Genomic DNA, 19,282 nt, shown 5'->3' with positions numbered 1-19,282 from the left:
ATTACATGACTGAACCGCTGTGTGAGAGGATGTGAGTGATAAAGTGTTGAGCATAAAAGCATATGAGTAGTATGTGGCATGGATCTTAAAGGGTTTTATTAATAAAAACAAACCCGGAGCCAGGTATTGGGGTGAACGCTGGAAGATCAGAGAAACAGAACAAGCCACATCCAACCTCACCTTTCAAATTCTCAGCTCATCTTGTTTCCTCAAACTTGAGAGACTCTACCAATAGTGGATCTCAGCTGAACTGCTGCTAAAAGCCAAAAGCTTAACAGACTCTAGTTCCTGGTTTTCACACCTTGTATACCTTTCTGTTCCTGCCATCACTTCCTGGGATTAAAGGTGTGTGTCACCATGCCTGGGTGTTTCCAGTGTAGCTTTAAACTCACAGAGATCCAGATAGATCTCTGGCTCCAGAATGCTAGGATTAAAGGTGTGTGTGTGCCACCATTTTCTGGCCTCTATGTCTGTCTAGTGGCTGTTCTGTTCTCTGACCCCAAATAAGTTAATTAGATTGCACAATATATTGGGAGACACAATATCACCACAGTAGTGTGCATGAGCATGAGTGTATGATTGTGTTACGTGAATGAGTCTGACTTTGAGAGTGAAGTAAAGTTCCAGTTTGACTGGGTTTGAAGATAAATGTATGAGACTATCATTACTAATGTTTATGAGACTATAGTGCAGGTGTGTGAGCATAGATGACAGTGTGATTTTGTGGTTTTTAAGTCTGAATGTGTGTTGGTGTTTGGGGGTGAATTTGAGTGCATGTGAGAGTTTGGGTTTGTGTCACTTTGTACCCAGATGTGTATGACTGTATATTGAATGGGTATGTAAATGTGAGTGGGAAAGTGAGCACATTTTGTTTGTACAATAGCATGTAAATATGTATATATGTGTGAGCATGAGTATTATGAATATGTATGACTGGGTTAGTGTGGTTATACATGTGATCAAGTGTTATTGAGTGTGCATGTGTTTTTGTGTGCACATGTTTGATGTGTTTGTGATGTGAGTGAGTATAAGTGTGTAATTTTGTGGCTTTTTTGCATGTATAGGAAAGCATTGTGAGATGGTGATAGTGTGTGTTAATGAGTGAGAGTGTATGTGTAGATGGGTCATCTCAGATAGCATTTAAATTAATCTCCTAAGGAAGCCTCTGATTGATCTGACTGGGAGGGAAGGCCTTTAACTCTTCCTGTATCATATTCTACCTGGGAGGGTTGCTTGCTAACATGAAATGATGAAGAGAAGGCAGTGAGTAACAAGCCCATAGAACTGGCTGAAATGTGGAGTCGGGTTTAAATGACATTCTGAGTGTTTTCTGGGAATGATTTAGATTAATAATAACAATCACACCAAACAAAATTCTAAGGGAAAGTTTTCAGCAACTAAACAGGAGAAGTTTACAATGCATAGAAAGCAAGAATAAAGTGGGAATTGATTAACATTAATGTCCCTAGAAAACATGCAACAAGGCAAGCCCTAACTTTGTGCCATGTGAGTGCATACAATCTCAGTATCACAGCATCCACACATGTAATGAAGAAACTGGCAAAGTATTGAACCAAACAAAAAGATTTACTTTTATTGACATTAAATCATAAATGTATTTTTTAAAGTATTAGTCTTCAGTAAATGTCCACCACAATGGCTTTGTCCGTATTGATTCTCACTTTATATCACTGCCCTCTTTCTCTTGATCATTTTCTACAGTAGCTAAAGAGTCCTGTCCATTTTTCTTTGTAAGAAATCCCCACTTATTCTTGAATATCTCCAGTCATCTTCAGAGCTGCTTTCTTTGGAATTCTAAATAAGAACAGAGCATTGATTCATTGCTAGCCTTCCATTCTTTGCTTCAGAAAAACAAAACAAGCACTACTCCTGCAAGTAATTACTTTAGAAAACAAACCCAAATGCAGCAGAATAAAACAATGGGATTCACGCTTCATTTCATTCACTTTGACAGTTGCAGGAATCCAAGTCCAATCACATCACTATTAAAGCCATAGGCACAGCCTGCAAACAAAGAAAAGACATGTTACTGTCAAAGCAGTCCTCGTAGCAGAAGTGATTAGAAAGTCACCAAGTTAACTTCTCTAATCTTGGCAAAATTTAGTAAGAAAGAGGTTTCTAAATAATTTTCCAGATCCCATATGGCCATTGAGTAACTGAAATCCCCCTATGCACTGTCTCACAAAACCAGACATTTGCACTGCAATCCTTTTCCTAGGGTGTTGTCTGCGAGTTTTGTTCTGAGGCAGCTCAAGCTCTGATCAGCAGCAAGCCACCCAGTAAGGCCTTGGTTGCAGAAGGAGAATGCAGGAAGATTGTAGCTAGAGTTTTCCTGCCTTGTCCAGAATCAGGACAAATCTTTGTCACCCGCCAGTCCCACAGCCGCTCAGACCCAACCAAGTAAACACAGAAACTTATATTGCTTACAAACTGTATGGCCATGGCAGGCTTCTTGCTAACTGTTCTTATAGCTTAAATTAATCCATTTCCATAAATCTATACCTTGCCACGTGGCTCGTGGCTTACCGCTATCTTCACGTGCTGCTTATCCTGGTGGCGGCTAGCAGTGACTCCTTCTGCCTTCCTGATCTTTCTTTTCTCCTCTCTGTTAGTCCCGCCTATACTTCCTGTCTATCCACGGACCAATCAATGTTTTATTTATTGACCAATCAGAGCAACATTTTTGCCATGCAGAACATCCCACAGCAAAAGACCTCTTTTTTCTTTCTCTAGTTTTCTCTTTAAGGTATAAATTTAGCGTAAGAAACCATTAGAATATCTTGAGAAGATAGGTTTGCAACTATAGCTAAAACATAATTGTAAGTATCTATTCAAAGTTATGATGCACTATTTTAAGAACTTTAAGACTTATGAGTAAAACAATAAAATATTGCGAAACAGAAATTAGCAAAATTATAAATCAGCTATTAAAATAATAGCTTGGAGACTGAGTTTTGTAGATAAACAGGAATGGAGTGAGCAATTGATGTTTTCCACTGTAGCTGCATAAATCAGTTTTAACTATGCCAGGCAGAAATTTGATACAAGCAGTTAATAAATAAAATAAGGCTACAATAAAAAACAAATTTATAAAAAGTATTCATTATGGATTAATATCTATTTCAACACTTGTCTCCTAAAAGGGATGGCATAATAGCAATACCATGGGGAGGTCAATATTTATTGTTATATAGTTATCAAATGAAAATAGTGATATTCAAAGATTTAGTCATTTCTCTGAGATTACTCAGAACTACTAAAGGGCTATATAATTTTAAGTTAAATGAAACAATAAGAAGAGACTTTTTACTATGAAGATACTGTTGAAAAATTTGAAGCAGTTTCAAAAGAGAAAATAATTCAAAATTTTTGTAAATCCTATAGAAGTGAGCTGTCAAGTCATAACTTTTAAGCTGCATTAGGTAGCATTAGGGCATGACTCTAACATGGTAAGGATGATAAACATTATGTTTATTTTTGCTAAAATAAACAGAACACTGTGATTAGTAAACTGTAAACTAGGATCAGTGTATGATGCTGATTTTTTTTTTTTTTGTCTCAGTAAAGTGAGGTCTGATGTAAAGAGTAAGGATGATGTGACAGGTGAAATGATGTTTATAGATAAATAGCAGGAACTGAACCTGGCAGTCTGGACCACTATACCATCATTCATCTCAGCTCCTAGAAAGAAGAAGCAGAGAGAAGGCACTTGCTTCTTCTGAAGCTCTTCTGGATGTTTTGATTTCCTTGAGATAAAAAGTTTCTTGTAGGTGTCTTTAGTGATGACCAAATGCCTTTTCCTTGGAGATCAATTCAGAATGTGTCTCTGTGTTACTTATTCTCCTTTTCTTTCTTTTTCTTTTTCTGCAAAACCATGTTTCTCTGTTTCTACTTCTATGTCATATTTCATAAAAAAAACAACTATGGATAATTACTTTCTAACATCTAAACAAAATTGTGTGTACAAAATTGTATATAAAGTGGTAACAGTCCATGTATAGTTTTGGAAAGTATGTAGGCAGGATCAGAGAAAACTAGTATAAGATTTCAAAAGCTGAAATTTCTCCATACAGGCCTCTTGAGGTTAGGGAACAAATAGAGGGATTGAAGCTAGGAAATGCATTTTGAGCAAACAGTATCCTCAGACACAAGTTGTCACCTCCTTGTGTTTTAATAAATACTCTTAGCATCACTAATTGGAACAAACCCTAAAAATTTAAGAAAACTAACAAAAAAAACTTGGGGGGTTTTGGTAAAAGCAAGAGGTGCTAACTACAGAAAGTAGTGGTGAATTTCTAGTGAGGAATCTATCACAGCAATAATCTCCTCTCATATAAAATTATTGTTTTTCTTCCATTCCCACCCATATGTGGATGACCTAGTAATTAGTATATATTACCAGAGTGTTGAAGATATTATAACAGAATGAGACTCTCAATATAAATTTCAGAAATGTTTGAAGCAGTAATAAGTAGAATAAGTAGAAGCAAACTCTCTCTATATATAAACAGTACTGAGCTATAGCTCAGTATCTGATGGGGTTATCTGAGTTGTGTACAACTGTTTCCAATGCCCCCTGAAACTGTGTAAGAGCCTACATTGTGCACTTATGTAGTGGTCATGCAGTGGTTAACAACAGGGATGAACTATATAGACATGGCGTTGGATTTAAAACTGACTCAGTCATTAAAAAAAATTGCATGTTAAGCACTTTCTTTTTGTACCACCACAGTGCAAAGTTCTGGGGACAAAAAGGACAAAGAAACCTTCATCCTGAGTACTTTTTCCTTTAGTAAAATGCATTCTGTGTTTCAAATATGCTACCACTAGGACCATTTTGTGAACATAATTCTGTGGTGGGAAGTGCAGTGACAGTAGTATCTAATTACCAGTCGTGTCAATTTGCAAGATGGTTCCATCTTCCCAATCACAAACCATTTACTCATTAAACTCACCTCCTTGCCTTCTTTTCAGGACCCTGGCAATCTTAACACAATTTTCTGCCTCTATAAATTTTGCTTTATATAAGTGAAATCACAAAAATGTCTGGCCTTTTGAATCTGGTTTGTTTTACTTTCAAAGTGAATTTCTCTTATAGTATTTTCAGGGTTTACCCATAGTGGAGCACATATTAAAACTACTTGTCTTTTTATGGCCAAATACTCTTATACTGTCTGCACACCCTACATTGCTCCATACATTCATCTTTTAGCCACTGTGAAAATGTTACTGCAATTATTGGTGTGGAAGCATTTAATTGAGATCCTATTTTCAATTATTTTGGATATATAACTCCTTTCTTGGGTCTTGGCATTTAATAGAAAATATGGAGAAGAAAAGTATTAACATGTGGAATTGGTACTACTACTAGGACACATGTTCCCTGTGATTTAGAAGAAGAAAATAGCCACAGAGAACAAGTACAGAAATAATTATAACAGAGAAGTAAAATGAGTGGCATAGTAAAGATTCTAAACTATTAAACCATAGTTCACAAGGGACAAGGAGTCATAGAGTGGAGAGTAGTCAAATAAACATCTGATACAGAAGAAGAAATGAATGTATAAGTATTTACAAGTTACCTTAATTTTCCCAATAGTCTCCAAATACAAACATGATCCATTTATCCCCACAATTCAGTTCTTCAATTCATGTTGCAGTCATTTTCTCTGATCACCTAAACTGAAATAACACTGTATAAACTAGCAATCTTTATTTAAAGTCCCCAACATGTTTTGCTTTCTTCCATAGCATCATAGTTCATTTTCAAATATTCCTTTGCATGGGATTGAGTGTGTCTAGCGAATAAACTGCTTCATCCTTGAAGTAACTACAGTAGCCTATGGTAGTTGACTTGAAATGATGTTATTGAAAGAATGAACCAATCAGCAAGTGAGATTTATGATGTAGAGTAACATACTTCCCTTTCTAAATCAGAATCATCCTTCTGCATGGGTGAAAAAAATGTCTACAAAGTAAATTTAATTTCCTGGTTTTGATGAGTGAAAAAATGCACAAACTGCATTTGTACTTAGCACTGACCTGAAAGAGAGTCATATCAGACAGTTTTGAAAACACATGTGGACCTGAAGATAATAAATAATACGATGTTTGGGCTATGGCTTTTGGCTTGGAACTAGTAAGACATAATAGTCACCCTTGCCATTGTCATTTCATACTTATTTTGTGTGATTCGTGATCCCCCGAGTCAGTTTGCAAAGACTGTGACTGGCTCTGTGAGTGCTTTTTGCTGCTGTAAAGCCTGAGGCACTTTGCAGAGTTCCCTGAGTTGGTGTTGACTTTCTAATCTATTTATTCCTAAGTTTTACTTTTCTATTAACAAGAGGAATTTACTATGGTTTAAAATACAGTTACTTTTTTGCTGGTCATAGCTGTGTTTCATCACTGTCTGGGCTCCAGGGGAAAAGTTCAAGCAGTTGTGTTTAGATGTAGCAAAAAAAAAAAAAAAAAAAATACTTTGGATTCAAGAGTAATGAAATAACGGGGAAAGGATTTATATCCTTTGTTATGTTAATATATCAAAATGGAAAGTCATGACTGAGTAGCTTTAATACTTAAATCCTATTTGTTCTTCTCACTGCAGTCGGTACAATGGGAGCCAGTGGTTCTTACATTCATGTGTGTGCACCTAGGGTTCCCAATCAGAGAGCAAGTTTGAGTGCTCTAATTCCAGAAAAGAGAAAGAGAGTGTGTGTGTGTGTGTGTGTGTGTGTGTGTGTGTGTGTGTGTGTGCGCGCGCGCACTCGCGTACATGCTTCTGTATGTGTCCCTGTTCACACGACAGCTCACATGTGGAGGTCTGAGAAAAACATGTTAGTTCTTTCCTCCCACCACGTGGATTTCAGCAACGGGATTCAAATTGTCAGAAGCCTTTACCCATTGAGCTAACGAGCCCAACCTCTGCCATGATTTTTTTATTTTTATATATTTTTTGTTCCATTTATTGATTTTTTTTAGGAATGTCATACATGACCATCATATTCAATCATTTTTATCACACACTCTCTCCCCTCCAAATTCTTTTGTGGGCCCCTGACTCTATTTCAAATTCATGACCACTTCTTTAATTATTATTGGTGCTTGTGTGTGTGTGTGTGTATGTGTGTGTGTGTGTGTGTGTGTGTGTGTGTGTATACGTGTGTGTACTTCTAAATACTCACATACCTTACTGATTCCATTCAGTATTCAGAGATTTTTCCTAGAAAGTCTGAAATCACTTGCAAACATAAATCTGCTTTAGTGGACTACCTATTTTCTATTTTGAGAAATATCAATCAAAATTATAATGAATTTATACATATTCTGTTCATAGCATGCCAGTCAATTGGAATTCTTTTTTCTACCCACTTATTCTCATTCTTATTTTCTTCCATTGACCATTAGGAGAATTTTGCTTTTAGACTATTTGACTGGTTTTGCTACTGAAGATTTTTAGCCATATTAAAGTCATCTTTGCCTGCTTCTTTCTCTCACTATGAGATCACTATATAAATAAAAAGACACACATGTGCACAAAGAGGTCTTCTGATCTCCTTTAACCATCATATCATTTGAAAATGTCCATTTTACATTCTATTTTAAGCTTTCTTCAACAGATGAGATTATCATGTATTGAGTTCAGCAGATAAGCCAATGCCAAAGAGTGAGTAGACTGTAAGAAGGTTTCTGTGAATGTTTTGTTACATATACTTACTTCTTGAAGTGTTCATGATCATTAAACTAGTTATATTAAATCACGTGGTCTTAGATAAAAAGGCTACAGTTAATAAAAAATGAAGTGGTGATATATTGTGTACCCTAATAAAAGTTATCTGAAGATCAGAAGGTAGAACAAGCCACTAGATTAAACACAGAAGCTGGGCAGTGGTGGCACACACCTGTAATCCTAGCACTAGAGAGGTAGAGTTCTGTCTGGTTTTCTGTGAGTTCAAAGCCACCCTGAAATGAGATTGACTCAGTCTAGGAGAGACAGAGCCAGGCAATGGCTTATTACAGCTTATTCCCAGCACTTGAGATTTCATGCCTTTGCTTAGGAAGAACACATGTCTTTAATCCCAGGAAGTAATGGCTGGGTGGAGAAAAGTATATAAGGCATAAGGAGACAGGAACTAGAGGCTTTTCAGCTGGAGAGCTTCAGAGACATTCAATCAGAGAATTCATGGAGTTGGCGAGGTTAGAGGTGGAAGTGGCTTGCTCCTTTGTCTCTTTGATCTTTCAGCACTTACCCCAATATCTAACTGCAGGATTTTTATTAATAAGACCTTTTAACATTCATGTTACATCCAAACTTTCAATTGCAGAACCATGGGATATAAATCGTGGAGAAGAGAAGTCAGTTGAGAAGAAAAGCTGTAGTTTCTTTTTGATTCACAATCAGATCAAATGGTGTGTGTGTGTGTGTGTGTGTGTGTGTGTGTGTGTGTGTGTGTGTGTGACAGATTAGTTTTCTCCCTGCAGATAACTAGCAAAGTTGGTGCTGATGTAAAACTGACATGAAACACAGCCCACATGCATTAGCTCTATCTTGTTCTGGTTTGCAGACCTGAGTCACACTTCACCGCACCCTTTTCTGCCATCTGAAATTCAATTTTCAATTTAACACCATGGTGTCTGCCAAATATAGTATCTTCCATGGCTTTGGTTGTATGGTAAAATATAGAGAAATTTGTATGGAAACCTCACTCATAAAATATGGTGGCATTAAGCCATCAGAAAGAAAGAAAATCACATTCCATAAATTTTAAGTTTAATCTATATGTAAATTTAGCTAACATTTTTTAAGGAACAATATTTCATGAGTATTGATGTTTACACTGCCTGGCAATGTTTTCTTTACTTTAAGTAATGATCAAAATAAAAACCATAGTCTTGTATTTTACAAAAACAGGTACTTAGCTTTGTGAAGAGATACAGAAGAGATATCAATCTATTTTTGGACATGCAGAGCCACTAAAAGCTTTGTTAGCCTACTAAAGAACAGTGTTTAGAGAATCATGCTATCAAAGTTAGCTAAAGAACAGTGTTTAGAGAACTATGCTATCAAATTTAGCTACTCTATACTACTTGTATTTTACAAAATTTAACAGATTTTCCCAAATGTTTACTTTTGTAAAGTATGGAGAAAATAAAGAGATGAATAAACAGAAGCACAAAATAGAATTGATCATTAACAATTGAGTAATGTCCAGACATACAGTTGTGTACCAAAATCCAAGGAAAAAGGACTCTTTGAGTCTTTGCATTGTAACCATCCAGCACATACATTGATTTCAATGAATCTGTGGATAGCTGATAAATATTTCCCTGGAAAGTCGTATTCTTAAAAGCTATTTTAAAAATAACTCTGCTATAAGCAATTTTCAATATTTCTTTAATGAAACATGTTAGAAACTTTTTCTCATTTTTGTAAGCTTTTGCTGGGTCACATAAAACAAAAAACGGAACTAGAGACATCTAGTGATCAGATTCTTTTTATTTAATGGGTGATTAATTGTGGAGTACTTGTGTTTGTCTGTTGGTGGAAACCATGGACAGGATTGACTTATTTCTGTAGGCATTTTCCTTGAACTGACAAGCATCTCATTCACATATTGGTGACAAACATACATGTGTTCACTTTGTACCTATTATACCCACTGACTGGTCAACTGCCATTCAAAAATATTTTTTTCTATATGAGTAAGACTACATATTTTGCTGGCAACTACATCTCTCAGAACACCATGCATAATACTTTGCATAATGAAGTCATTTTCAAGCCTGGTGATGGTATGGTATCACCAGAATCTGGAAATTTTATTTAAATAAATAAATCTCCAAATGACTTTGATTTAATAGTTTGCTAAAGTCCAGGATTATCATGTGCAGATATACTCATTTCTAATAAATTATCTACCTATAATCCAAAACACAACCAAACCCACATACATGTTGTTTTGTAGATTGATGTTTGCATTCATATCATAAGATTTTTCAGAAAAGTCCATGGATCTATATTTTAAATAACTTATTATAGATTATAATGACTACAATAACTTTTTCTGAGGGACAGGGGTATTTACTAAATGCTACTGAGATTTCTCAAAGCTTTATTTAAACTAGCTTGCTTGGTATACACTCCTATTGCCTTATCTATTTGTCAGGTATTTTTATTCCCATTTTACAAAATAGCAGGAAAACACAGGGACCCAAAGTCACTGACTTGTTTAAGTTTATTCTAGAAAGTGTAAGAGCTAATTCAAGTTAAAACAAAACATACAATGAGCATGTTCCTCACTACACGTCACCCAGATGATTGTAGAGGTTGCAAAGCCTGAAAACTGTCATGTGATGACTTGGGAGCAATGCAGATCCTCTGATATAACAATCCCAAGGAACATTTTGAGAAACTCTAAACTCTCATAATTGAAATTGCTCTTTGTGTTCTTTTCTGAAAGTAAATTTCCTAAGTATAGAAATTTACTCAAAAATCCACATCTGTACATTTAAAATGCTTTCTTTTAAATGATAATGCCTGCCCCTTTCTGAATGGAGACAGAGAAGGAGTAGATGGGGGTAGATTGCAGGGGGGAGGAAATGGAAGGAGAGGAGGGAAAGGAAACTGGTCAGTATATAAAATAAATGAAAAATGTTAATAAAATAAGATAAAACTTAAGAATTCATAATGCAACTCTTCCTGGTGTAGAACAAAATCATTGCCCAATAGTTTGTGTCTGTCTACAACCAGCAAAAACGGTGCTCCTTCCATACAGTTAAAACAATCTGAAAACTTGCACATTTCTCTCACATGTTACTTTTTTTATTGCCAGCATTTTCTGACACTGGCAAGTGAGCCACACCACTCTTACCTACAGTTTCTCAAAGGCTCAGTTCTCTTATCTTAGTGAAGAAGTTTTACATGAATCTTTCCTGTTATTTGCTAATCATCCCTTCCAAACCATTCTCTATCTAGAGTGAAGACTGATCTTTAGAAAATGGGGAAAGTGTATCAGATGGCTGAATAGTTCCTAAATCTCCTGAAAGTTCCCTGAGTACAGCATGAACTTCAGTTCAAACCATTCCCTCTCCTTCTCCACTCCAGGTTTGCTAAGTGTCCTTTATTTCTCTCACCTCTTTCTACCATTTCTATATTTCTTTCTACTATCCATAACACCTTACTTACACTCTTCCACTAGCTAAAATTTAATGTGATCTCAAGATTAAATATTTCCTTTAAATAATTTGTTTATCTCATTTCCAAAATTTATTAAAAGAAATCATTACATGTTTCATCATGGTACACTCTCCCTGCAGTTTTTAATTATCATATAGGTATCAATATTCGTAAGAGTATCCCATCTTTTTCAAATGTAGGTGTTAGATGCCTATAATTTTCAAATTTACTACTGTGTTCTGCAACCACTATAATGAATTAGTAAAAACAATTAATGCATTTTACACCCTTTCAAAGCCTCCGACAGGGGACAAAAAGAATATCCTAAATAAGTGAACAAGTCAAATAGTGTTAATTAAAGTCAAATCAATGATAGATGAGTTCATTGCCTAATACTTCAAAAGTTAAATCTAATTTTTTCAGTGATGTCTAAGGTGATAAGTAGTCAGATTATTGTTAAGGTTAAGTCAATATGATACAAATAAAATCACATAGAAATAGTGATTTACTGAAGTAACAGATTGTAAACCGCTCTCATTTCTAACTCAATTATAGGGAAAGCTGTTGAGGTATCGTGTGTGTGTGTGTGTGTGTGTGTGTGTGTGTATGTGTGTGTAAAGATAATACAATGGTTTTACTACGCATCAGAGGTCCATGTGCAGGAAACTGGATCCTCAACTGGAATTGTTGAAAAGTGATGGAATCATTCAGAGTTGGCAACTCAAGAAAAGTGATTACTCAGTCCTATGCAGGATCCACAGCTGTCATTTAAATTTCATGAGTTCAGGCCCTCTGCATAGTGAGACAGTTGTGTAGCTTGATCTACTTAAGGGGTCCCCTGGCAGTAAGATCAGAATCCACTCCTGGTGCATGAGCAGGGATTTGGGAGCCCACTACCTATGATGAGACACCTAGCATAGCCTTGAGGCAGGGGGAGGGGCTTGGACCTCCCTCTACTAAATGTACCTCTCCATGGGAGGCCTTACTTTATTGTAGGAGGGAATGTGAGGGGTGGCTTGGGAGGGGAAGGCTGAAGGCATGGGAGGAGGGAAGAGGGGAATCTTTGATTGGTATGTAAAATGAATAAAAATTTTTTCTTAATAAAATAAAATGTCAAAAAAAGAAAAGTGATTAGGTCATTTGAAGCATTGCCCTCAGATGGTATTAATACAGTTAATTGTTGCAAGATTTCAGATCATCCTCTAAGAACAGGACATCATTAAAAATGAGAATAGCTGACCTCTGAACCCTTTGGGTGCCCTTACTACTGTGTGATGTCTTCTATATTTGCTTCTCTTATGTGATGTCATTAATGATAAGGATTTTACCAGAGACTAAAAGCATATGGCCATCTGACCTTGGACCCTCAGCTGCAAGACTTTAAGCTGTATTAAACTTGTTTCATTATAAAATACCCAGAATTATGTATATTGCTATATTAATAGGAAAAAGACTAAGACAAAGGGAATAAGGTTATAGAGGAAATGCTGATAGAAATGAAGTTCCCAAAAATATATCTTATAAGTTTAGTTATTTATATTAAGTTTAACATTACTACATTTAATACCACATTAATGTGGCATTTAAGAATAGACTACAGGAATATCAGAAATAGGAATTGAACATCCATTATAATACAATGATAAAATTTGGGGGAGTCATTTTGAGGTATTCATAATAACCACTTATATTTTTCATAATAGTCCACTTATACCATCCTTTATTATAGTAAATTTTCCTGAGATATGATTCTAGCAGAGGCACATTAATTTCATCTATGCTCATTATGAAACACTAGCCTATCAGAATTATGGTTCAGCATCAGGAAAATGACACAAAAATTATATGACAAAGGGTAAAGGTTCTAAGCCACAAACAAGGGCCTCAGCCAGCAATTTCAGCATGGCCAAATGGCAGAGACTAATGGATTCAACCTGCAACATTGCCAAGTCTGTTTCTACATTCATGGACTACAGATGAGACCTTGAAATTTCTAGGATGACCTCAAGTACCATATATGAAAGACCTGTAAAGTGGCAGATTTGGATTCAAACCACCATTATTGATAATGTGCAGCTAACATGTCCCTGGGGGGTTCTCATATGCAGAATGTGGATATAAGGAATGTTCATAGTCATTTGTGTATGAAATAAATATCAGTGTGCTTTCTGTAATATTTGGATAATGTTAGTGAAGGATGTAAATGCAATACTATTGCCTAAAAAGGCTCACATGGAGACTAAAATAAGGCAGGAGTTATTCTTTAGAAGCAGGCATGGACACATGTGGTCTAAGGCCCAGGCTGTGGTCCTATGTCCTCTCCCTACATGACTTTGAAGCTGGCATTTTTAGGGGGGGTGGCATCACTGCTTCCCAGGCCACCTGGTATGTTGTGTTGCTAAGCATGGCAATGGTCCTTCCCCTGTTCCTTATTTCCAAAGTGTGAGAGTATTTTAAACATTTATCTTCTTTGCACATTAATTTGTACACCCCTGTGCTTAAAACATCAACAAGTTTTGCTTAAAAACTTAAAATTTAATTTTAAGTGCTCCAAAGGAGGTTACCAGTGCAAAAATTTCATATTAAAAAGTCCATAAATACTACATACTATTTAATATTAAGTATGAAAAACTATTCTGTGGAAGGGAAATTGAAAGGCTTTTAAATTATTTCATTTATCACATAACCATTTCTTCAGAACTTCTCTAGGGCAGGCTCTGAATGCACAGATGATTGTGGCAAACTCTCTCACTGCTCTTTAGGACCAGGTACAAGGTGAGTGGACTTGAGCTGCAGCACATTAGTGAAGATCATGAAATATATTAGTTGATGGGGTTGAAATTCAAAAGCAGACCAAAGGAGAAAGGTTTGATGTGCAATCTGACCCATTCCAGGAACTATCAGAAGCATTTTATACAAGAGCAATGGCTGTTATGAACTTTGGAGATTGTATTTTCTGGGACTGAACAAAAGAAGCAGAATTTCTTATTTCCAATCCTCAGTCTCTCCATGACTAGATGAGAAGGACCTGAACAATAATCCAGATCTACTTGTGTTTCTCACATTGGAAATGAAGTTCCACAACTCACTAGATAAGCTATGCAGAAATTAATCCCCCATTTCAATGACCATAGTGGCCCTTAAAATCCAAACACTCTTTAATGTTCTCCCTCTCTTTTGATTCCCCTTCCTTTGGTGGCTGCACCCTATGGAGTAATGAGATAGATGGCATTGAATGCAGAGGCTGTGGTGTCAAGGCCATGTCCTGACATGTCTGCAGAAGTGGACAGTAGGATCAGATAGATCAGGTGGAAGTTATCTGTCTAAAACAAGGGAAAGTTATAAAAAGAAATCTGGGATAATCACTGGAAATTCTTTGAGCATAAGGGGAAAGAATGAAGGGGGAAAGAGGAAGAGAGTGAGGAGAGGGAGAGAAATGGAGAGAGAAGAGAGGCTTGGAAAAAGGAAAGATAAAAAAGAGGAGAACTTGGCAAATGTCAGCAAATGAACAGTTGGGAACTAGAATGAAGGGCATAAATGCCCCCCTTTTTAAGTTTTTAGGGAATTTTGTATGTGTTTTGATCTTATTCACCCTCCCTCCCCCAACTCTCCCCACATCCACTCTCCTTCAATTCTCACCCAACTGTGTATCGTTTCACCAGCACTATCAAGGCCAGTTCATTCTATCTTATCCTTTGTGGTTGTGTGCCCTTCCACTGGAGTGGAGTGGACTTATCAGGGTCTATACTTTTAGAGAAAACTCACTTCTCTTCTCCCAGCAGCAAAGACTTGCCAATAGCTCCTCAGCTAGAGGTGGAGTTTTATGCCCAATTCCCTTCTGCAGGCCAGGATTTTGTCAGCTTGGGCTTGCACAGGCTTTGTACATGCTGTCCTAACCACTGTGAGTTCACATGTGCATTTGTCCTGCTGTGTTGACAAGATAGCTTCCTTCCAGTCATCCACTGCTTATGGCTCTTATACTCTTTCTGCCCTCTCTTGCACAATGATCCCCGAGATTTTAGAGAATGGGGTGAGGTATACAAGCTCCATTTGCATTCTTTCTATATGTTCTTTATAAGCTTGACTTTATCTCACAAGAGCATTTATGTGATACAAAGTATTTTTTAGCTTATACATAATTTAAAATTTCATATACTCTTTTCTGTACTTTTAAATTTTTATTTAATTTTATGTCATACCTTTATTCTCTAACACTTTATTCCTTTGTCATAACACTACTATTTACTTTTTAAATTTTATTTAAAATGTATAAATCATTCAGTATATAATTGTTTAATTTATTATTATGTTTTTCCTATTTGAAAATAATTTTGTTAGGATGTAGATATTTTCATACCTTGTTGACAAGAGCACTCTACCCTTAACAACTTAACACAATTTTGCAATGTGGCACATTTAAAAGTTTTCTGATAATTAATAATTTGATGACCGAATGAAAAACAGAGTCTATGGCCACATTCTACTAAGTCACTCTATATATTAAGCTTGCGTTGTCTACACATGGGTAGCACTTAGCATAATGCATCCTGCACTTACAAAAATTAGCTATTGTTACCAATAGGCTCATTGCAGTTAGTGTTTCTGCTGGGCAGTGGTCAGAGACCAGGCTGAGGCTATCTATGTAATCTTGGGTTTGGAAATAGCAGTTATAGGCTAGCTGACTCACAAGTGGGTACACAACTGAATACCATGATTCCCTCTCTTCCAGAATCTGTTGGTTGACAACAGATCATCAGTATGTTGTAAGGCCCAGTACATCTGTTCCCTTTCCTAGATGATTGTTAATAGGATATCACTTCCATGCAGTACATACACTGTTGGGATGAACTGGTGTTTGCCATGGCTATATCATGCTTAGATGTCATTTTGTAGCCACTTCATTCTTTTCTGGCTCTTAAATTCTTTCTGCCCCTTCTACAATTTTCCCAGTGTACTTAAGGATTGTTAGGAGTGTTGTTTCTATAGCTCAACCCTCAGTCATCCTTCATTCTCAGAATATTGTACAGATGTGGCTCTTTGGATTTGTCTACACTCATTTCAATGAGAAACTTCTTTGTTTAAGGCTGGGGGTAACCTTTATGTGTGATAAATAAAATGCTGATGGCCAGTAGCCAGGCAGGAAGTATAGGCGGGACAAGGAGATGAGGAGGGTCAGGAGACACCAGCCAGCTGTCCAGGGAGCAGCAAGTAAGGAAGGGAAAGGAGAAGTTTAGAACAGATCGTTGCTTGTTAGTCATCACAGGGATCCTTGACTGCCACAAACACCACAAGCTATTGCCTCCAAATCTGTTCATTGAATTTCTGCTCTTTAACCCATCTAGATTGTACTTTATTACATTAACCCTTGGAAGGCAGCATTAGCCCTAGTAATCATTTAGGAGTGGGAGAAAAGACCAAAGGCTAGGAAGTTATATAGGTTCTCTAAACACACTGTCCTCCTGGTGTACAAGTTGGAGATGATATCTGTTCAGCACAACTCAAAATATCACAAGACTTAAAGTGTTGAAATACATAAGAAAGAGATGATGGTGCAACAGAAATAATATAAATAAATACAAAGACTGAGCCATGAAAGATACAGGTTTGTTGTGGTGTCTTAGGATATTCAACACATGTAAGCATTCTCATCCAAAAGAAAATAATGCCAGTAGCAATTCTTTTCATAAGGAAACTTCTCTCCTTGATATCATTACAAATTGCTAATAGTCCCATGAATGAAATATGGTATGGGTTAAGAATGGTATTTCTATGTCCAGAATTTTTTTCTACAAAGCAAGTGAAATGTGAATGCAAAAAAGTCTCCTGAATAATAGCTGGCAATGAAAGTGGTACTAACAAAGTTACCCTTTAAAATGATGCACATAAAGGAGTGAAGGGCTGATGAAGGAAAGAACCTGTCCCAGGGAGACAGGAGCATTGAGATCACTCTATACCATAGCCCTTGGCTGATGGAGATCCAAGGAGATACATTGATTTTTAGAAATGAATGAACATAGGACTTAAAGCCTGAGGTAGCCCAAAGAGAAGAGTATTTTTATCCTCACTTGTTAATTAAAGTAACAGAAAACTGCCTGGTTTTAAATCTGTTAACACTTTACAATCAAGTCTTAAATAGAAGTTCAGTAGCTAAACGCTCCTTTTTTCATGAAAATAAATTGGTGAAAATTCACTTTAGCTTGAGATTTGTTAGCCATTCATGTGACTGCAATCTTCTAAAGTTGAATTCTTAAAAAAATAAATGTTAAGTGCATGTCAGTCTGGGGTAGCATCTCATGAGGTCAGCCAGTTCAAAAAAGGTCAAGTAAGAAGAGTACTACAAAAACCATGGTTGCTGTGGAGAGCCAAGTCCAGAGTTAGTCGAAAAAGAAATTCCCTGTGGATAAAGCCCATCTCAGTTCTACATCAGGGTCCTGTGCCCACAGCTTCCAGTGGATGAGGGAAACAGATGAGATTAGGAAAGAACTATACAGAGAAGGTAGGAGTCCAGAATGAATACTTTGAAGTAATAAGTCAAGAAACTCTCTGTGTCCCTAACCAAAGCACTTAGGTTGACAAGGTCCTTATGTGAGAAGATCATAACACCACATCCTAAAAATGAAAATCTAACCTTTATGCCAGTTTGAATGGGCTCAGACTTGGAGAAGAAATGTAGCATATATAATTAAATTTTTTTGTAATTATATTTTTCACTTATTCATATTAAAATAATCTGAACAATTTTATGGAATGCTGTAGACAAAGAAATGTGTACATATTAACTTACCTTTACTCTCAAAACTTGAATGATAGAATGTTTTCCTAGCTAATGCTCTATATCAATGCATACATTGCAAAGTTACAGTAACACATGAAAACATATGTGTTTAGAGTACTCTACAATATTTTGAAATCATTATATTATGATGCTTTGACCTGTTTAGTCTTAAAGGCTAAACTCTGAAATAATTACTGCAGAGAGTCCAGCCTTTTACATGTCAGAGAGACTGGGAACAAGTTGCCCATTTGATGGAGGAATGTCTTTCTGTATGCTGTGAGAATGTGTTGCTCTGATTGGGTGATAAATAAAATGCTGACTGGCCAGTAGCCAGGCAGGAAGTATAGGTGGGATAAGCAGACAAAGAGAATTCTGGGAAAAGGAGGCTGATTCAGGAGATGCCAGCCAGTTGTCCAGAGAACAGCATGTAATGGCACACAGGTAAAGCCATGGAACATGTGGAGACATACAGATTAACAGAAATGGGCTGAGTTTAAGTGTAAGAGATAGTCAGTAGTAGGCCTGAGCTAATGGTCAAGCAGTTCTAATTAATATAAGCCTCTGTGTGTTTACTTGTGTCTGAGTGACTGTGGACCAGGCAGGACACAGAAAAAAATTCCAGCTACACAGAGTTGATGAAAACACACACACACACAGAGAGAGAGAGAGAGAGAGAGAGAGAGAGAGAGAGAGAGAGAGAGAGAGAGAGAGAGAGAGAGAGAGACTTTTTTCTGAGGGATAAATGCTTCTCTTCTACATTTTATTATTCTTTCTGTTGCGTATCCTACTCTATTCTTTTTCTGTTCTGTTCTTTTACCTAGATGATTCCCTTCTTTCTCTTTCTTGATGAATTCCTTCTACATTGCTTCCTGATGTCTTCCTTGAAACTTCTTTATTTTTTCCCTTACAGCTTATATACCTCAGCAGAATCTTTCAAGAAATATAAAAATTACATTGGGATTACATTCTATTTTTTAAGTGACTGATTAGAATGAACATAAGTAAGGAAAAAAACAACATTTTTCCTGTTTACTTTATATGATTAAACATTTTACATATTACAGGTGAAAAATAAATTATCCCCCCAAACCCCCATACAATTAAACATTTATCTTTTAGACATCTCATAGATTAGGAGACTTTTAGTCATAACTATTTACATAGGCAGTAGTTTTTATAATTGCCAGAAAAACAGGTTCATAGCTTTACATTTTATATTTTGAAGTCCTAACTTAACGAACCATCTAATTCTTTGTTTTCTGGTTACATGAAGTCAATTGTTTAAAGCTTTGTTTTAGCTGTGACGCATTTGA

The sequence above is a fragment of the Peromyscus leucopus genome, chromosome 1, assembly GCF_004664715.2.
Source record: "Peromyscus leucopus breed LL Stock chromosome 1, UCI_PerLeu_2.1, whole genome shotgun sequence".
Taxonomy (NCBI): domain Eukaryota; kingdom Metazoa; phylum Chordata; class Mammalia; order Rodentia; family Cricetidae; genus Peromyscus; species Peromyscus leucopus.
Note: the sequence above shows the minus strand (reverse complement) of the source record.